The sequence below is a fragment of the Hippopotamus amphibius genome, chromosome 7 (assembly GCF_030028045.1).
Source record: "Hippopotamus amphibius kiboko isolate mHipAmp2 chromosome 7, mHipAmp2.hap2, whole genome shotgun sequence".
Lineage (NCBI taxonomy): Eukaryota > Metazoa > Chordata > Mammalia > Artiodactyla > Hippopotamidae > Hippopotamus > Hippopotamus amphibius.
In genome coordinates, this window is record NC_080192.1 from 114,194,968 (window position 1) to 114,217,014 (window position 22,047).

General features: G+C 47.5%; 1 long non-coding RNA gene across 1 annotated transcript in view; it reads right to left on the reverse strand.

Moving 5' to 3' along the window:
* LOC130857382 (uncharacterized) overlaps window positions 1-22,047 on the reverse strand; it is a 179,014-nt gene that overhangs the window by 107,562 nt on the left and 49,405 nt on the right. The gene's annotated exons all lie outside the window — the stretch shown is intronic.

Below are 22,047 nucleotides of genomic sequence, written 5' to 3' on the forward strand. Positions count from 1 at the left end.
CTCTAGGTGTACGGGCTTCAGTAGTTGTGGCACATGGGCTCAACAGTTGTGGCTCTCGGGCTCTAGAGGACAGGCTCAGTAGTTGTGGCACATGGGCTTAGTTGCTCCACGGCACATGGGATCTTCCTGGACCAGGGCTCGAACCTGTGTCCCCTGCATTGGCAGGTGGATTCTTAACCACTGCACCACCAGGGAAGTCCCTTGGGTTTTTTTTTAATCAATTTATTTATTTATTATTTATTTATTTATTGGCTGTGTTGGGTCTTCGTTGCTGTGCACGGGCTTTCTCTAGTTGCGGAGAGTGGGGGCTACTCTGTTGCAATGTGCTGGCTTATTGTGGTGGCTTCTCTTTTTGCGGAGCATGGGCTCTCAGTGCCTGGGCTTCAGTAGTTGTGGCACATGGGCTCAGTAGTTATGGTGCACAAGCTTGGTTGCTCCGTGACATGTGGGATCTTCCTGGAAAAGGGATCGAACCCATGTCCCTTGCACTGGCAGGCAGATTCTTAACCACTGCACCGCCAGGGAAGCCCAACTCAAGTGTTAAAGAAGAAATTATAATGGAAATGAGAAAATCTTTAGAACCTTACAATTAAAATTAAATTTTTTAAAATTAATTAAAATAACAACATTTCTAAATTTCTTGATGCAGCTGTAGGGATGTTAGAAAGAAAATTTGCATTTTCACTTATGGCTTATGTAAGAAAAGTAAAGGCTACAACTTAGAGTTAATTGTCCAGCTCATGTTAGGGAGGAGAGAAACGACAAAGTAAACCCAAATAATGTAGAAGGAAAGAAAGAAAAAGATGAGGACAGAGATTGATGAAATAGAAAATGGGCATAGCCAGCATCAACAAAACCAAAAAGCTGGTTTTCTGAAAAGACTGATAAAGTAGACAAATCTCTGGCAAGGCTGATCAATGTAAAAACAATGAAAGTACAAATGAACACTCTGGTGGAGCCAAGTTGCCACACCAACCATGAACCCCCATGTCTGGAATGTTACGTGCTTTCTGTTAAAGTACCTTTCTATCTTGTTTAATCATTGTCACTTTGTCTGTTTCTTGCAATCAAACCTAATCCTAACCAACACTGTCGGGCCTGGGCTAACTCTGGGTACCCCAACTAGGCTGGGCAGGATGGAGCATGGTGGGAGATGGTGAGCAGAGCCTGTACCATGGGTGATCAGGTAGAGGTGGCAGGTGAGGCAGTAGCCAAGTTGCGTTGAAGTGGGATAGTGGCCAGGAGAACAAGTGGAAACCACAGTATGTGGCAGACTGCCATGCCTGCTTCCAACAGCCTCCTGGCTTCCCAGGTGGGCTCACCCCACAGCTAACTCTTGGAGCCCAGACCACTGGGCAGGTCTGGTTCCTCTGGGATAGGGGCATGAACCAGACTTTTATTTGCAAGTCTCAGGAAGCCCAACTCAAACTGGTTTAAACAATAAAGATAATGTGTTCACTTATTTAGCTTAGCTCAGTTCAATAGCTCAAACTACGATTCCAAAGACCCATCATGTTGGCCCCCCATGGTCCCATGCTACGCACCCTCCAACAGCTCCAGATTCTTCTCTGATGAGAGAAAAATAGCTTCAGCAGTTCCAGACCTCCCATCCATACCCCACACCATCCAGGGAGAAAGAATTCCTTTCCCAGGACCTCCCTTAAAATCTAATGATTACAATGTTCATTGCAACACTATTTACAATAGCCAGGACATGGAAGCAACCTAAGTGTCCATCAACAGATGAATGGATAAAGAAGATGTGGCACATATATACGATGGGATATTACTCAGCCATAAAAAGGAATGAAATTGAGTTATTTGTAGTGAGGTAGATGGACCTAGAGTCTGTCATACAGAGGGAAGTAAGTCAGAAAGAGAAAAACAAATACCGTATGCTAATGCATACATATGGAATCCAAAGAAACGGTACTGATGAACCTAGCAGCAGGACAAGAATAAAGATGCAGATGTAGAGAATGGACTTGAGGACACGGAGGGGGAGAGGGAAGCTGGGATGAAGTGAGAGAGTAGCACTGACATATGTACACCACCAAATGTAAAATAGAAGGCTAGTGGGAAGCTGCTGCATAGCATAGGGAGATCAACTTGATGCTTGGTGATGACCTAGAGGGATGGGATAGGGAGGGTGGGAGGGAGGCTCAAAAGGGAGGGGACATGGGGATATATGTATACATACAGCTGATTCACTTTGTTGTACAGCAGAAACTGGCACAACAGTGTAAAGCAATTATACTCCAATAAAGATCTGAAGAAAAAAAATTTAGTTTAATTTAAATATATATATAAATAAAAATTTTTAAAAATCTAGTGATTAGTGCTCTCTCATTGGCCAAAATTAGGTCATGTGTCTTTCTCTAAACCAATCAATTTGTTGATTGACTTCAGCCAATCAGGACCTACCACTGGAGCTGTTGAGTGCCTTGCGCAATTTACTGAGCCTTGCTCTCTTCATGTTATCATAGAAGATGTTAATAATACCTAACTTGTAGTGTTTTCAGACAGTATAAATAGAATCAGAATTCAGTCAGCACAGTGCACGACACTCTGCCTTTGACCAGTGGTGGCCATTAACAGCTATTAGCACTAATACTAAAAACTGGGGCTCCATCCTCAAACCTGGAGTGAGAAAGTTGGGCTGGGGTTTTCAGTTTGAAATTAGTGTCAGTCTGGGGCTTGTTCCTGAGAAGAAGGAGTGGTAGCAACATTAAACTTGACCCCCAGCCCTAGGAGGTAAACTGAGGTAGTACGCCCATAGTACGGCTGAAAGCACAGGGATCCAGGGAGGTCCACAGTTCCCCCCCGAACCCTCAGCAGCAACCCCAGGAATAAAGAGGCAGAGGTGACTCTGCCCAAACATGACTTTCCTCCCGTTCTGTGACCTCCCCAGGGATCACGCGGGCCCCCGGGGTAGGGCTGTCCCATTAAATGGCCACATTCAAAGTAAGAGGAGCAGAAAGGCTGCAGATGCCCCCTCTGGCTCGGCTCATGGTGGGTGACAGGGTCATATGCCCTGACAGGCCTTTACCCAGGGAGAAAAATCTTTCTAATAGCCCAGAAGAATGCCCTAATCTGACATCTCGTTTAGCAGATTATTGGGCCTGGCTTTGATCTCTACTGGGCATGATGAGTGCGCCTCTCGGGCCAATCAGCGGTCATTAATTAGCAGAGCGGCCTGCAGCTGGGCCTGCCCAGGAATGGGGCCCTCGGCTTGCGAATTGGGAGTCGAGGGTCATGTTTGTGAGCAAGTCAGACCCAGACTGAAGCGACGGGATAGAGCAGGGTCAGCAGGATCAGCCCCAGGGTCTCTCTGGGAAAGTGCCCTAAGCCCGGCCTTCACATGACACATGTGACACACCAGGGACTGGGCAGCAAGCGATGGCTCCCACTCTGAGGACATCACCCGACAGTGAGAACAGAGCACCGACTCAGCACAGAGCCGACAGGGTGTGACAGCACGACACAGAGCACCACGACGTGCAGGCAGATAGCAGAACCCCCCCTCCAACCCCCACCCCTTGGTTCTTCATCTAGACTGGAAGGTCAGACCCTGCCTCTCTGACATATGGACTCTTAACTCCCATTTCCATCTCTTCTCGGGTCCCCGGCATCACCCATGTGGCCTCTTGGGTCCCTGGGAGCTGATAGGCAAGAGAGAGTGAGTTCTGAGTCCTATGGTTTCATCATCTCGAAGAGCAGGGGGACCCAGCCTTGCAGTCCTGCATTAGGGTTGGGGTTTCACCAAGGACGTGAGCAGGAACACAGATGAGGAAGAGCCGCACGGATGTTCCTGGATCAGAGCACCTAGAGGCAGTGCAGGGTGGGGACACATGCTGTAGGCTTAGCATAGGAAGAGCTGGATTTATATGCCCTCCTCTGCCATTCACTAAATAGCCAGGTGACCGTCGGGTAAGACCTTAACTTCCCTGAGCTTTGTCCTTTGTGTCAGGACAGGGTTATTTTTCCACATAGTGACTGCAATACCGGCTGTACATAGTTTTTGTATAAAAACACAGAATTACTTCATACGTGTATTTTAAGTGTTCAGAATTATTAATAAATTTTTAAATCAAACTAAACATTACATTTAATTTCAAAAATTAATAAACAGATAAAACTAAGTAAAACATTCATTTACAGACGTATAAACATTAAACATTCAGAACAAATCATTAGCAGACAAACATTTTTAAATAAATAATTATTCAAATAATTATTCATGTGAATTATTATCCAAAGGATAACAAGAAATGCAATTAAGTATGAAAATTAAATGTTATTTGATCTTTTTAATACAATCTTGGAAAAAATTAAGGTGTCATTGTTAACCCAAGCACATTTGTGTGCAAATTTTCCCTATTGCTGAGAAAGCTCTTTCTGACTACACCATTCAGGGGAACTGCATGGAGAGAGTTATAAACTAACACCAAATTCTTCTTTTGATACCATCATAATGGGAAAAAATATCTATCTCTCGTTTAATAAATGTTTAAATTATTAATAGCTTTTTAAGTTTTTTTCTGGAAGAAGTGGGCAGAGACAGACCTTTTTATTGACAGTAAGCATTTGCTTTGTTCATTTTAACAAAAGCCTCCTTTCCTCTCATCAGGTATAGGAGACTCCTACACTATGGGTTGTATCCCTTTCAATGCTCTTGTGTTCTTTGAAGTAGAGCTAGAGCTTCAGAAGAAGCTTTGCTGCGTTGATTAGCGTTTTCTTTCTCCTCTTGAGAATTATGGAAATGTAAAAACAAAAAAAAAAGCTTTCTAAATGAGTGTCCCTTTGTTCTATTTGGAATTTTAATGTAGCATAGAACTCTCTGGGTGGTTTCAAGACAAATTACTCTGATTTTAGATTTTTAAAAAATATGAACTAATAATATTACACTAAAAAACAACTGGTGTGTGATACATTAAAAATCCACACAGAGAGACTAATAAAAACTGGCTTTGCAATGGCTTGTTCCAAGTAGGTCATTTCCAAATCTTTTCTACTGTCAGAATCCTTTATTGAGGGACCTGAATGTAGAAAACCCACAAAAGCAGGGGTCCTGGAACCAAGTGGATGCAAGGGCTCAGAGCCCTTCCTCCTCCCTCACACTCACCTATATACACTCACACACATTAGCATGGCACAGTGGGATGATGGCCAAAACGCCCCAGTGGACAGTAGCCCAACATTTTCGAGGGTCTCTGGGCCTCTATTTAGGCCTTTTCCACGCCCGAACCTCGATGAGGCAGGCATGGCCTGTCTCGTTCACTCCAGCCAGGTGGCTGGTATCATATTCTTCCAGGCCTCACAGCCCTTCCTAGTTCCTGGGGTTTGGGTTCAGATTTTATAAGAATCATTGGTTCTCTCATCATCCTCATCACCTAATCCCCTCCTATTTCCTCTCCCATTGTCATCACCTCCATCACTCCTTCCCCTTCGCCCCAACTCCTGCAGCCTTCCAGGTCCGTGATGGCACAGATGGCCCTAAGAAGGCACATGCATGGACACGGACACACACACACACACACACACACCCCCCATCCACAAGTCTGCAAAGGACCTCCTGGAGCTCATGACCTAGGGAGATAAGAGAAGGGCTTGGCAGCCCTGCCTGGCTGACTCCATCTGCCCTCGTGCATTTATTTATTTATTCAAATCATTCTTTTGATAAAAGTTTATTAAATACCACTCTATACCAGCTGCTGTGCTACATTCTGGGATTACAGTGGTGAGAGAGACAAACAAGGTTCCTGTCCTCACAGAGCTTACAGTCTACTCAGGGAGATGAATATTAAAGAAATAATCACTCAACAGAAATACTTGAAAACAATGATGTAAAAATGTCTTCCACTGTCTGTGGTTCTCCTGCACTGCCTACAGACACACATGGAGAGAGATCTAAGGGCCTTTAGGATACCAGCTCACTCAGCTCCTACCTTCAGGAAGTTCTGACAGCCTGAGGAGCCTTGCAAAGGAGTCCAGCTGACCCAGCAGGTCCTCCTGGGCCACTGGGTCACTGGCCACTGGGAAGACATGGACAGTGGCCAAGTCCACTAGGCCCTCCCCAGTCCTGCCTCCTGACTCGGGGCATCCTCGGGACTGGGGGAGTGGGGGTGGGGGGCAGGGGTTCGCAAGGCAACTTCCTCTCCCTCACCCCATCCCCACAGACAAATGGCAGCAGCAGCAAAATGGATCCAAGTTTTGTGGGGCTGAAACTTATACAACGTAGAGGGCTGTCTTTAAGAAATCAAAAACAAAATACAAAAGTAGGGTAAAAGTGAATATTCATTTCTTTGAAAAGCTTCTCATTCTTTTCTAGAAGTCCCATCACTCACTCATTTTTTTAAAAAGCTGACAAATACACAACAACCAGAAAAATAATATTTTGATAAATTCACTCACTGACATCCTCTGCGTTTTGGGCTGCCTGTTCTTTTTGACTGCCTCATCACACGGCAGTGGTTTCATGATATGGCATTTTCTATCCAGAATATCGAATGGTCCTTCCTCCTATTAGTTGATCAAACTATGCGCTTTGTTACTCAGAATTTAGAAACGTTTATTTCAGCTTCTCAACCAACGTCATGTGAATTTTTAGGACTGTTGTCAGTTGGCAAATCCTTAGCAAGTTTCATACATGAGCTGTAAGATTAGAACTTTCCACAGACTAGCCTCTGGCTCGGTACACTTCAAATCTTGTTTCTCTACCACTTCCCACAGCTTCCTGTCCTGAGAGCCATAGGACACGTTCTCACTGCATCACACCAGGTGAGTCAACAACATGGAAAGTAGGTGAATTCCTGGAAACCCTTCCTCCCCCAGTAACTGTCACGAGACACAGAAGTGACCAAGAGCCACATTCATGAGACACTACATACGCACACTGCGTCCCACATAAACAGTCGCCCATTCGCCCACACTAAGTGCATCCTCAACTCAAGTTTCCCTGACCTGGACCCCAAGATGCCCACGGCTATTCCAGTACCACCTGACAGAAGGGAAAATGTGACAGAGGGCAAGCCAGGGGAAAAGAAACAGCAGCCTTCGATGATTATGGTCGAAATAACGTACTTTCACAAGTCTTTACAAAAACATGAGACCATGTGAAAGCATTGCCAGGGCCCGTCTTAAGGCCTTGGGAGCACCCAACAAATGAGGGGCCCTGTAAGTCTCTGCAAAGGGGGGGCAGCCCTTGGAGATGAAAGAGGTGAGGAGAAGGGTAATTACTAAGGCTGCTGGCACAATTATCTCAACAAGTTAAATTAGCCCCAGATAAACCTGTACCTAATAAACCCGGGCTGCTATGCCCGGAGCCTCCAGGAGGAAGGAGAACTCCAAAGCCCCAAGGCCGGGTCGTCACAGGTGGTTGCCTTGCCCAAGGCCCCAGGCCGTGGGCTGCAGGCCAAAGCAGGGCCCGAAACTCACCCTCACCTGCCCAGCACCCAGCTCGCACAGGAGCACCCACACAGACTTCTGTACCCAGAAACACCTTGCCGCCCCTCCCCCAAACATTCACCTACCCAGCACCTCATCTGACAGGACACACAGACCCCGAGGAGCCATTCCCAAAGCCAGGACTGGGGTTCTCCTCGGGGCCTCCTTATGGGGGTCGGACGGGGCAGGTGAGGAAATGGAGAAGGTCCCTCCTTCTCCACTCACAGGGTGGGAGTCACAGTGGGGGCACTGGCTGCCACCTTCCTTTTTTTCCTTTTAACTTCATTGAGGAATAACTGACACAGAATTGTATATATTTAAAGTGCACAATGCGATGATCTGATATACATATACATTAGGAATGATTATTAAGATTAAGATAATTAACACATCCATCACCTCACATTTAAGAGTTAACTCTTTTGTGTGTGTGTGTGTGGTGAGAATGCTTAAGATCTAATTACTCTGCAACGTTCAAGTCTCTAATACCATATTATTAACTACAGTCACGAGGCTGTACATAGATCCTCAGAACTTACTCTTCTTACAACTGAAAGTTTGTACTCTTTGACCTTATCACTCCATTTTCCCCTCCCCCCAAGAGAACGGCAACCACCATTCTATTCTCGCTGCTGTGAAATCCTGCCTTTCTTCTTTAATGCCCACGTCAGCACCAGGGTCCGAGGCTCTGCAGACCTGGAATGCTCTCCTGCCCTTCCTCTTCTTTCAGTCCATGTGTCTGTTCCATCTGAGGAGCAGGGACTGGACAGCGGACAAGATGCTGACTCCGTGGTCCACAGCAGAGTTACTTACTGAGCCCCAGATCACGCCAACCTCATGTGATCCAGGCTGGAAAGGGGGGTGATGTCACCCACTGGCCCCAGCCTCCACCCCAGGACCAGTGGGAAACGATGGGGGTGACAGGTTCGGAACCTCCCAGGACTGAAGTGCTGGCCAAAGTCCTGACTTGCCTCACACAGGCCCTGGGGCCCAGGGACCTGCCCCACAGCCCTGGCTTCTAGGCTCCAGGGCAGCACAAAGCCCCAGGTTTTGCCAAGGAGCCTGGCTCATCAGCAAAGGGTCTTCAAAGAACACCAAGTTGGGAGTCAAGGCTGTGGGTTCGAATTCCAGGTCTCAGGAGTTTGGGGAGAGTGAGGGGAGATCATGGCCACGAAGGTCCTTGGATGGCTGGGTGGGGGGTTCCTCATCCTGAGGAACGAGAGCAGTGAGCAGGCAGATCGGCCAGGACTAGCTGGGAGCGGGCCAGGGCTTTGAGGCTCTTCCGCTCAGGAAAACCCAGGTCTCCATCTGGAGCCAGAGGGGGAAGGAAAACAGGAAACACATGTTCTGTAGGGGAGGCTGAGCACTCAGCCCTGAGAAGCCCACAGGGAGGACCTGCCCCCTGGATGAGAGTTTCCCAGCCCCACCTGGGGACCCCGTCCTGACCAGGCTTGAGGGAGAAACACGCTCATCAAGCTTCTATTGATACAAAAAGCCCAGAGGTGCTAGGCAGACATCTGCATTCTCACTCAAAAACTCCTGTGCAGCCCTGGGCTAGAAGCTCCGCCACTCTGGTCCTCTCCTTCTTCCCCATCACACGGGGGTGACTGTCCCTGTCTTCCTCTCTGCCTTGCCTGCCTAGCTGGCTTTGGATATGACAAAGCACCACACACACGGGAATACTGTTAGGAATCCCAGAGGGCTTCCTCCCTACTTATCCTTCAAGCCTCAGCCTCCAGGAAGCCTTCCCCGATTGCCCCAAAGGGAAGGACTGACTCGCTCACGTGATCCCATCTGACCTTCACCATTTACCCTCTTCGAGGGGCCTGACACATACTCTGCATCAGACAAAAGTACTGACATCTGGTCATCTTATCCACAAAATCACGAGCAACTCGAAGCCCAGCCAGACTTGTTATCCTTCATGTCCTCCCTGGGGGCCAGCAGGCGTGTAAGAAACCCTGGTTGGAGGCACAAGGCCTGGGTCAGATGACAAGTCATCCCTGCCCTCCATCCCACCCACGCCTCTCCCCCCTGATCCAGGCTTGACCAAAGGGGGACCTGGGATTTTACCAGCGCAGTAACCAGGGCACCCAGGGAGAACAGCCCAGAAAATCCCAGGTGATCCCCGTGAGACTCCTCCCAGCTGTCTTTGGCCCAGACAGGAGGAGCCCCAGGAAGCCATGTACCCACTCCCTTCTCAGACCCACATTGCAGGCCTGGCTCGCAGCAGTCCGTGTCTCTAAAGGCCAGAGCCTGGTGTGGTTTGAGGGGCTCTGAGAAGGAGGAGGCAGCCTGAAGTGCAAGGCCACGGTGTGAGCATGGAGTGCGTCCGCCTGTGTCCTGCCCGAGTGCGTGTCCACGTGTGTTCCCTCTATTCCTCTTCAGGAGCCCCCTCAGGACCTGGCCTGGCCACAGTGACCAGCAGGCGGCTTGGGGAAGGGTGGGGGCCTGGTGGGGAGGAGGCCAGGTTGCTGGGTAAGCTCTCCCTTGAGAGTGGGAGCGGGCAGAGATGGCCACCGCGAACCAGTGCTCTCCCTTGCACCGTGCAGAGCCAGCATCTCCCGGCCACTCTCGCACCTGGGGAGACCATACGACTGGTCCTCCGGGCAGGAATGTGAGCTATCGCATCCAGGCCAAGGTGGTTAAGAGCGTCGCCTTCTCTACTTCCTCCCTGTCTGCCTGCTGGACGCAGAGAACTCCGAGGCCATGAGAGAGGGCGGAGCATTGATGCAAGGAGATTGGACCCCTGAATCACCACATAGAAGGCCTCCTGCTGCCAGGAACATCCACCTTGAATGGTTATGAGTGAGAATTGTGCTCGGCTATTGACATTTTGGGATTTATTTGTTTCATCAACAAACATTATCCTAATTCAATTGCCTTAGAGGAGCAAGACTGCATGGAAAAAAATGAGCTCAACACCCCAGATCTGCCTACCTAGATCCCATTTAGACTTGGAACGTGATCGGAGCCCACCCCCTCAGCCTTACCCATTGGTTCAGCTCCAGTTGGGGAGAACATTTTTTGAGTTCAAACAACTGAAAACACAACTGTCCAGTCCTCACGCATCTTCTGGCTCCCGTCATCAAGCTGGCCTCTCTCCAGCCCCGCCTGTCCCAGGCCCTCCAATTGGGCATCCCAACTGGACCCTCTCTGGCTTCCAATCTCTGGCACTGTGCCTGGCTAGCACAAGGTCTATCCACTCACCTTGGAGCCTCCCCAGCTTCACAATTCCTACACTTACTTGGTGGCCTCAGCCTGGCCACTTCCTTGCTCAGAGGCTGCTGTGAAAGTCAGAGGCCAGATCAGACCCATGATATCTACAGCAGGCTCGTGGTACAGAGAATGCCTCTGTGCTAAGGGCTTTTTGCGCCTCGTCCTAATCAATCTTCACAAGAAGCCTGTAACGTGCACAAACACCTAGATCACCATCCTGATTCTGCACTAGGGTGTTACAATTCCCATTCTACAGATGAGAAAACCAAGCCATGAAGTGGTAAGTCACTCATTCAAGGGTACATAACTCATACATGGTAGAGCCAGGCCTAGAATCCAGGTCATCTAGACTCTGGAGCCCACACTCTGACATCACCAGAGGCCAAACCAAAGCCCCTGGGTTGGTAATGTGACATGGCCCTGGGACATTCTGCAGAGTCTTCCTAGAGAAGGTGGCATTCAGGGTTGAGTCATACAAGCTCACTGGGGCTGGTTTTCCTTCCAAGGTTCTGCCGGTCGCTCGGGGGTGTGTGTGTGTGTGTGTGTGTGTGTGTGTGTGTGTGTGTGTGTGTGTGTGTGTGAGAAATCTACATAGGCTTGGACATGGAAATACAACAAAGAGGGGATTTAGAGCAGTGCTTGCCAATAGAAATATGACATAAGCCCAGGTGCAGGCCATATATATCATTTAAAATTTTCTAGTTGCTACATTAGGAAAAGAAAAGAAACACGAAATTAAGTTTAATAAATTATTTTATTCACTATAGAATATTGTCATTTTAATATGCAATCAACATGGAAAATTATGAATGAGATCTCTTGCGCTCTTCTGTGCTAAGCCTTCAAAGTCCAGTGTGTAATTCGCCGTCAATAAGGCATCTCAGCTCAATCTAGCTACATCTCAAGCGGTCAAGAGTCGCACGTGGCTGGTGGCCGCTTGGACAGCACAGCTCTGGAGAGGATCTAGGGCTTGGGAGGTCAAGTTGACCCTGGGAATAAGGCTCTGAGACATCGTGGGCCCTGAAGGCCGCACATGCTTAGGCGCGGTTTAGCAGAAAGCTGCACAAGTCTGGAAGTAGCACGCAAGGCATCAACGCAAACTGCTATGTGTCAGGATTCAGGGAGAGCAGCGGGTGGTTTCAATTTGCTGCAAAATCGGCATGTGTTTGTACTTTCCTATTTACAGTAGGCCCTCTAAGGAGGCTTGTGAACAACTCAAGGAGCGTCAAGGAGTCCAGCACTCCGTGCAGCTGTTCTGCGTTCCCTGATTACCCCAGACCCCCAGGTTACAAGCAGGCACAGATTAAACCCAGAATGTTTTCACGACCAAGGAGCATGGTCTATGAAATGTGATGGGAAAGAAATCTGAGCGAAAAGCCAGGTTGGGAAATTGTTGCCAGCTGTGGTACATGAGAGCTGGGGATGGGGATGGGACCCCAAAATGAAGCCCTGGGTTCTGCCCTGTATCACCTGGGGTCTGTGTCTAGCCCCGAAGGTACCACCCAAGAGAGAAGTTTCAAAAAGTCAAGGCAGCCTGCAGAATGAGTGGGAAATTATCTGTCGTGATCCGTGGCAGCCAGGCCTGGGACCTGTGTGGTCATACAGGTTCCCTCACTTACGAAGGCCTGTGCCCAGAAGGGCCCTACGCTTGGTTGAATGCTCTGCTGTCGCCATCTTGAAATTCTTACTAGTTTTGGAACCAGGGTATTTTCATTTTGCACTGGGCCCACAAATTATGCAGCTGGTCCTGAATGGAGGCCACTGCAGGAAACAAGAAGGCCCTTCTGCCCAAGGTCCCCCGCTGGAGAGGGGCTCAGCATTCTCGTGAGCCCTCCAGGGACCAGTCCCCTGGTTCAGCCCCTTCAACCATGCATGGAGAGACCATCTGGAGGAAAGGCAGAGCCGGCCTGACAAGGGCTGCCTGAGACCGCCCTGGAGAACAGCACCAGGATGTTGTGTATTTTCCAAAGTTTGATTCACAATGGTCTCTTTTCATTTAAAGAAAATACCGCAACCATTTCCTAGCAAAGGTTAAGTCTTTACACTTTAAAAAAAAAAAAATGTTTTTTAACCTGCCAAAGGAATGTGCTTTTTTAAGCTTGCTTCCTGCCCTTCCTGAAGTTGAGGCTCCCTCCCCCTGCTCACAGGGAAAGCCTAGGGGTCCTATAAGAGTGGTGAGTGGCCGAGTGGTCACTGCCCTCAAAAGCAGGTCAGGGAAGGGGCAGAGGGCAGAAGCACGGGGAGCCAGTGCTGGGTGGCCATCCCCTGATTTACCCAGAGCCAGTCAATCAGGACAGGAGCCCCTGCTGCCCAAAGTCCATCAAAGTCTCTTATTGCAGAATCTGTAGGATTTGTATTAAAATCTTTTTTCATTGTTGATATCAATTAGTTTCTCTCTCTCTTTCTCCGTGATTAATTTGACCAGGGGCTTATTAATTTTAGTGGTCTTTTCATAATATCAACTTTGTGGCTTCTTCCTATTGTTTGTTTGTTTTAAATTTCATTAATTTATGCTCATGTCTTCATTATTTCTATCATCCTACTTTCTTTGGATTTAGTTTGCTTTGGGTTTAGTTTATTTTTCTAACTTCTTGAGCTGGATTTTGATTTTCAGCCTTTCCTTTCTAATATAAGCACTGGAGGCTGCACATCTTCGAAGTCTGGCTTTAACTGCATCCTACATGTTTTGCAATGTAGTCTTTTTTATCATCATTCAGTCCAAAATTCTTCTAATTTCTATTGTGTTTTCTCCTTTGTCCATCAGTTATATAGAAAAATATTGTTTAATTTCCAAACATTTGAGGATTTTCTAATTGTGTCTTCTGTTGCTGGTTTTAAGCTTAATTCCAATGTAGTTCGTGAGTATATTCATTTCAGTGCTTTGAAATTTGTTGAGATGTGCATACGGCCTCAGAAAGGGTCAATTTTTGTAAATGTTCCATCTGCACTTGCGAAAAATGTATATTTGAAGGTGTTAGAAACTGTGTTCTATATATATCAATTAATTCAAGTTTGTTAATCATCTTGCTTAAGTCTGTATCCTTACTGGGTACTTTTTCTGCTTGACTTATATACCTCTCACTGAAAGAGGTATATAAAGTCTCCCACATACACGATTGTGGATTTTCTATTTCTCCTTTTAGTTCTGTCATTTTTGCTTTGTTTACTTTGAGGTAATATTATTAGCTTCATACAACTTTACAATTGTTTTAGCTTCCTGGTGAGCTGAACCTTGTATTATTGTGAAATACCACTAACTCTAGCAATGGTTTTTTGTCTTAAAATCTATTTCATTTGACATAAATATAGCTACCCCAACTTTCTTTGTACAGTATATTTTAACATTTTTTTTCTTCCAATCTTTCTCTATACTTATATTTAAAACCTCTCTTGTAAGCAGGATATAGTTATGTTTTGTTATTTGCTCTTACAATTACATATTTTAAGTGGAGTATTTAATCCTCCTCTGTTTACTTTAATTACTGTTATATTGGGTTTTAATCTACCATGTTATTTGCTTTATACTCATCCTGCCTGTTCTGTGATACTTTCTTAACTCCTTTTGGATTGATTCAATGTTTTCATAGTGCCATTTGATTCATTGTTTTGGGAGTAATACACTTTCTGTTTTTGCTATTATTTTTTTAATGTGATGTGGTTGCAACATCTACCTTTGACTAATCAAAGTCTGCTACAAATAAGTATGCCTACCACTTCTTGGACAATGCAAGGACCTCAGAGTGCTTCGACTCTACCACCATCCTCCAACAGATGCTATTATCATATGTTATTTCAGATATTTTAATTCGCCATACATTTAAAACCCCGCAAGATATCATCGTTGTTGTAAATATAGTCAACATTCATTTACATGTATTCATTACACGTATTTACCTTTTCTATTGTTCTTCCTTTCTTCTGGCATCTCCAGATTACATTCGAGTTTATTGTCCATCTGCCTGAAGAACACCCTTTAGTATTTTCTTTGGTGCAGTTCAGCTGGTGATGAGATTTACTAAGTGTTGTTTTTTTAAAAGTATATTTATTTCCTCTTTATTTTGGAAGGATATCTGTGCTTCCATAGACTTCCACTTGGTAGTTATTCTCTTTCAGGGCTTTGAAGGTATTACAGTATTTTCTTTGGGCTTCCATTGTTTCACTTGAGAAGTCAGTTGCCAGTCTTCTGTGTCTTTTCTCTCGGTCTGCTTTTTTTTTTTTTTTTTTTTTTTATAAATTTATTTATTTATTTTATTGGCTGTGTTGGGTCTTTTTTGCTGTGTGTGGGCTTTCTTTCTTTTTAGTTGCGGTGAGTGGGGGGGCTACTCTTCGTTGTGGTGCATGGGCTCCTCATTGCCTTGGCTTCTCTTATTGCGGAGCATGGGCTCTAGGTGCGTGGGCTTCAGTAGTTGCAGCACATGGGCTCAATAGTTGCGGCACATGGGCTTAGTTGCTCCATGGCATGTGAGATCTTCCTGGAGCAGGGATCGAAACCCGTGTCCCCTGCCTTGGCAGGCGGATTCTTAACCACTGCGCCACCTAGGAAGCCCTCTTGGTCTGCTTTTAAAACTGTCTTTGTTGTTTGCTCTTCAGAACACAGTCAGTGTCCCTGGAAGGGGTGAGAAGAAATCTAGGAGGTGGGTAGAAAGGGGTGCTTCTGTGACTTCAGATCCTTCATACAGGTCAAGGGAAGCCCTAAGAGACAGTCACCACATACCTGGAGGCCCTAGGATGGTGGCCCCCAGAACTTGGGTCTTCCCCAAGGTAGGTCTTGGGTCTGATCACTGAAGAGCAGGATAATAACTCCAGGGTTGTATAGAAGAGGATGGAAAAAAGGAGAGAGGAGGGGAGGGAAGATGCCACATGAGCCATTTAAAACCAACCACAATGTTGAGTGAGGAACTTGACACCTAAGCCCCACAGACAATGAATGAAGTCACATCACAGCACTAGAAATTCAGCCTCATGAGGGCAGTGATTTTTACCCCTCAAACAAAACCCCTAACTACATGATCAGCCTTTCTGGATCCTCCCTGGCAACCCCCTACCCAGCCCTTACAACACAGATTAGGAGAGAAGCCTGTAGCCTCTGCTTTCACCTCATGCCTGGTCTTTGGGTGAGTATGTTGCAATACCACGTGTGGGTATGTATTCAGATGGCTGACAGTGACTAGCCATATCATAATTAATTTAGAAAATGTTTTTATTGTAAAGGAAAGGACAACTCTTTGACATAACATCCAGAAGTTGAGCCTTTCCTATCGTATCAAATCCCAAGGCTGCCAGCAGAACGACACCAACCACAGCAGTGGCAGAAAGAAGGCTCTCGGCACAGCCAGCTTCTTCGCAGAATGTTCACGGGCTGAGAGTCCCACGCATTATTTCCAGTCTCCAGACAAGACTGCGCTATAGCAAACAGCAACAAAATAGAGCTATGAAACCATGCCTACTAAACAACGTATTCTAAGTCTAACCTTGGAAAATTAGAGAAACTGAGAGCGCCTAGGCTGCATGCCCTAAGAAGACAGGGAGCAGCTGCTGTAGAACCACACGGGACTGAGAATGGTTTGGAACAAGAGGAGGACCAGAAGAAAAGTACTGCCTGAAACTTGGGCTAGAACATGGACTGAAACATTCCTTTCTCAGTCCCTTGTTGAGGAGGGATTGGAAATTCACATCACACACATACCGTATATTGTCTGAGATTGCTGTGGATGTGGCTGCCTACCTGTGTAGAAAACCATATATAGTTTACCTGTACTATAGGTTTTCTCAACAAGTCCCTTTTGCTACCATTACTAAGTTGTGAGTAAAGACCCCCTTTCCCCCAGACATGGTTTAGGAGACACCGGTGGGCCCGCCTAACCCTCTAAGGTGAAGACCCCGGGTCTGGAGTGGGAAGCCACGCCAGCAGCCACCACCCAGGGTAGAGGGCCAGGATCCTGCCAGCTCCCATCTGGGGTCACCCGGCTGTGCCACACAACACATGGGCCCTAGGTTTTGTTTCTCCTCTTAAACTCCTCTTGTTTCTAGAAAAAGATAAACACACCCTGAAAACTCATCTGCTGATTGTTACAGGGGAAAAAGACTCACAGGATCCTAAACTCCATTTTGCAAATGGCCAGAAAGTTGTCAGTTGAAATGAATAATTACTTCTGATTGAGAGGACAGGCTACATTTCTTTGGCTTGTCCAGGCAATTCTGGTGCTCTCAGGCCATGATAGCCTGGCGTGGAAAAGCTGGGCTCCTCTCCTGCCTGCCCCATCTCCCAAGGAAGATCAGGGTCCCACACCTCAGAGCACTACCAGCGTTGGCCTCTAAACACATGACAAATACCATCCAGGCCTCTCCTGGTGGCCCTCGCAGGGCAGCAAGCACTCTGAAAGGCCCCCAGCCAAACCCTGACCTCCGGCAACATCCTCTCCTCTTGGCCCCAGAGAGCAGAAGGGCAGTCGAGGGGAAGCAGAAATGAACTGTTGGTTTTTCTGCAACTGCTTTGATTTTTTGTTTTTTCAAGAAGAAAACACTCAGCCCCAATCCCGGGGGAAGCAGGGAGGACAGAAGTGAAGGCTATTTCTGAGCCTTCTGCCTCCCCCAAAGGAAGGGTGTGAACAGTGCAAAAAGAGTCCAGCCCTGGCTTCCTGGAATCGAGCATGTGGGCAGCCTTTCACAGTCTGCAAGTATGCTTCAATCACTTTATCTCATTTGGGGGCCTCACGGTAACCCTGGCAGGTGAGAGTGGAAAGTGAGGAAACCCAGGCTCTGAAGTGGTAACTACCTTCTGAGAAAGAGACGAAGCTTGAATCTTAAGGCAGGTCCTCTGCTGGCAAATCTCCCGCCTCATCCACGACCTGCATATGCCTCTCTGGACTTTGCCCCTTCCACACCCCTGTGTCCAGGCCCTGCAGGCCAGCATCCTGGAAAAGACCTCACTTAGAGTAAAAAGAATCAATTCCCTGTCCCAGCCCTGCCACCTTCTGGCTGTGTGGCCTTGGACACATCCCTGAGCCCTCTGGGCCCCAGTTTCTTCATCTGCCAGTGGGCATAATAGTCCTCTCCTTGCCCACTGCTATCAAGTGATGGGAGGATCAAGTGAGGTATCCTATGTGAAATGGCTTTGCAAATTCTAGCATATTCTATCAATATGGGGACTGACAAGTATAACCTTCACGATGGGAGTGAGCAGAAAGGCTCCCGGCCTCAAATTACCTCCTTCTCCTCCCTTGATGGGAAATCAGCTTCCAGTAAGTCCTTTCTCTTATTAAAGTGCAGATCCACCAGGGAAGGCACACACGCTAACCATTATCAGTCACGAGTTCTGCAGAGTAAATGAGTTTATCAGCCACTCAGGGCTCAGGGGGAAAGCTACAGCAGAGGGTGTACAGTGCCTGTCTTGATAACAACCACACAGGAGATGGTCACAATGGTGTCCCCAGGCCTGGGGAGCTTTTTTTTTTTTTTCAGTTCTGCATGCTGAGCATTCTGAAAAGGGGGTGGACTGAGAATAGAAAAGAGCTCTCCTCCTCAACACCCCCACCCCACTCACATACCCCATGCAGAGATGCCCAGGCCTCAGCCGGGGCAGGAAGTATTCCTGGGACCAGGGCCCTCCTCCCTGACCACTCAGCCTCTAACAAGCACACCCTATGCAGGCAGGGCAGTGTGTGACCCCTCAGACCCGCCCTTCCACAGGAGACCGGCTGGGAGCAAGGAGGCCCAGCTCATCCCCCAGGTGCTCCCATTACTGTCCTCCATCTGCCCAGGGACACAAGCCGGATGGACTCATCCCTGTGCCTATTCTGGGCTGCACCCTTTTCTGCTGCAACTGTAGGGGGTGACCCAGGCCCGCTAGAGACAAAAGCAGTGGGTGGCAGGGTTTGTCTCCCTCCTGGGTCACTCTCCCCACCTCTTTCTGTCCCACCTCCAGGAACCTCTCCTCACTTCCCAAAGTCTCCAGTGTCTTCCTGCAGCCCTGGCTCTAGAGTCACAAGGGACTCATTATACCAAGGTCTTCTCAGCTAAATGTGTCAATGCTGAGTCCAAAGGCGTGGGGTTCTAACGGTGGGATATCAGGTATCTTGGAAACGGGGTAAAATGAAGTGATGGGAAAGAGGCCTTCCTACTCCCCGCATGTCCACTGGGTGTGACCACCTGCACCTGTTGTGAAATCAGCCCAGCCCGGTAGCCCCAGCATCTGAGAACTGAGTGCTTTGCAGCCTGTAAATGAAAAAAATGTGGCTGAGCAAGAATGTGCCCAAAGGGTTGGGGGAGGGGGTGTCCCAGCTCATGTACATGTAGGGTGAATGCAGGCATCTTGTCAGATGGCCCCTCACTAATTCACAGCTCCTTCACCCAGGATCATCCACTGAGACCTCACCAAGCCCCACCCACCTGAAAGAGGAAGAAATAAAAGAAGGCAAGGGTGAGGAAACCATTTTATAGCTCTTTAATAACTGTTTTGCTGGGTTCTGTTTATTCTGTTCAAAGTATGTTATAAAAATATTCTGTAATTAAGGAAAGAAAAAAAACAGGAAAGTCCTTTTAAAAACAGGTTTGAGGTAAAGAACAGGTTGATCCTATCAGCTTGGGGAAAACACCTCCTGCAGCAAGAGACATCCGTGAATGTCTGTGTGTGCGCTCACTGGGAGAGGGCGGATGACAGTGAGGCTGAGGGGACACAGAGCCCCTGGTCTGAGGGCAGCTCTCTGTCCTGCCTTCAGTGCTGGAGCAGGGTTCCTCACACCAAGGTCAACCTATGACACAGCTTTTCTCCCCGGGATCTGGTCTTTAAAAGCACTTCATCCCACAGCTCATCCAGCCCTGAAAATGGAGCCTGGGTCCATTCAGACTCTGCAGGAAACCCTCCGTCTTTCAGGTCCCACCACTCTCTCCAAAATGTCTGAGGATTCAAGGAGAGGGGAGGGGCTGCTGATGTGAACTCATGTTGATGGAAAAGCAGCTAGTCCTGTGGTAGATTCTACTCTTATCTTCAACTCCCCTCTCTCCCTTCCTGAAACAGGGTGATACATCCCTGCTCATGACCACGGGACTTGCAGCAACTTCTATGGGAGGACCATCCTTCCTCACTCCACTGATATGGCGACCCTGTGACTTGCCATAGCCAGTGGCACATGAGGGCAGAGGACGTGTGCCATGTCCAAGGAGATGTGTTAAGAGCCAATGTTGAGTAAGAGCCAGACCTCTTCCTCTTTTCCCCTCCCTTGAGAAGGGCATGTCCCACCTTGGGGTCACAGACTGAGAAGACATGTGGGACAGAGCCCAGCCAACTGCAGCCTCTAACAAGTAACACGAATGGAAAACAAACAAACAAACAAACAAAACACTTTGTTTTAAGACATGGAGATGTGGGGCGTTTGTTACAGAGGCCTTATCTAGCCATAGCTGACTGATACAAGTCTTGTCCTCCTCCAGATCCTCCAAAGTAACATCTCTGGTCCACTTGCCTAAAGTCCGTGGCCAGAGAATCCTACTCTGCTTTCTTTGTCTTGGGTAGAGTCCTCACCACACCCATGATCCCTGAAGTCCAACTATGACTCTCATCTGATGCCCAGCACAGGTGGTCTGCCCTGTAACCCTCAGCTTTAGGACACTTTACTCTTGTTGCCGCAACCCCTCTGGGAAACTTCCCAGTCACACTCTCAGCTAATTTCCAGCCTCCTTTGGGCTCACATGGACATTTCAAGAGCCCATCCACACAGCACAGACACCAGAGCAGCTGGAGAAAGCTGACCTCAGGCTCTCCCTCTGCCTAACCACACCGTGCCTCCACATTTACTCTGATGTGGCCATCCACAGCTTGGTGCAGGGGGCAGACCTCTTCTAACACCCCATGAGGCAGAGTAATGCCTCTACCCTCAGCATCCCCCAAGCCAGACCAGAAGTGGGCCAGGGTAGAAGAAATCAGAGTACACACCTCTCACCCACTGCCACATTCTTACAAAGCTTCCTCCATAATCCCTGGGCTTGAAGGAGTGGCCCTCCACTTCCTCTTTATCCTCACCTGGGCCTTCCCCACCTGGGGAGAGGTAAACTCTATTATCTAATCCACCGAGCCTGACCTGAATACGCTAAAGGAGGATTTGTTAGCCATCCCTCTATTTCCGCAAAGCCTGGATTTCCACACCATTGTCTCAATAATGAAAGTCAGCTTGCGCCCCAAAGATGCCCATTCTCTGGCCCCTTCCCTATGTCAGTGTCTCATGGCTCATCTTCTGAAGTGAAAGCTGAAAGAACAATATGACTGAAAGGGTGACATTTAAAAGAAATCAGTTTTTGTACTATGTGTTTTAACCAAAAAAATTTTTTTAAGAAATCAGTTCAAACTCAATATATTTTGCCAATTACTTTTCCCCCTTACATCACCTAGACCCATTTGCAGAGGAGATAAGAAGTAAGATCAGTACCTAAATATCCACTTCTCTTAAATGTTGCTCCTTGTGGTATTCCTGTTTTCTCCTTCTTTGGGATTCTTAGAGCTATTATTGCTCACATTCTTCTGAGGAGGGCACAGAGCCTTCACCACCACCCAGCCCACTGGGTTAGTGCTTAAGAGTGGTTCTATCCATCTCGTGTGACTCTCTGGCCCCAGACCCCAATAAAATCCCCTAGAGTCTCCTTGCCACAGACACACAGAACTCAAGAGACTTGATATATACACTAATATGCTTGGCGTCATTCAGGAATTGGGTTGGCTGCATAGAACAGATAACCCAAATAACAGTGGCTTAAACAACAAGGGCTCATTTTTCTCTCACATAATGAGAAGATCAAAGGTTGAAAATTCAGGACAGTCTAGCATCCCCACATTGTTGTCCGGGTTCCAGACTCATTCCAGCTTTCTCCTCTGCTACTGTAGGTTGTGACTTTTACATTAATGATCACAAAATGGTTGCTGGAGTCACCATCATCACACCCACCCTCCAGGCAAGGGGGAAGGTCAAGGGCTCTTGTGTGCACACTGGCTGAATGTCTCCCACCTTTTAAGGAGCTTTCAGGGAAGCCCAATCCAACTTCTGCTTCTATCTCACTGCATATGTGGCTACGCCTGGCTTCAAATGAGGCTGAAAAATGTAGTATTTTAGCTGGGCTAATTGCCAACTCCAGATGCTATAAAATAAGGAAGAAGAGGAGGAAAGGGGAGAGTTGGTCGGGAACTGGCAGCCCCTGTCACTCATTCCTAACACCCATGTTTCGTTGAGAGGTCCTGAGGCTGGCATATCATTTGTGTCTCCTTTCCACCCCCTCAGATGACAAACCTCTTTGCAAACAGAGACAAAATGTTATTCTTTTTTGGAACTGTCTCTTCCCCCACTCCAACCTTTCAATCCTATTGTCCCAGCTCAACAAACGCAAATTTTTAAAAAG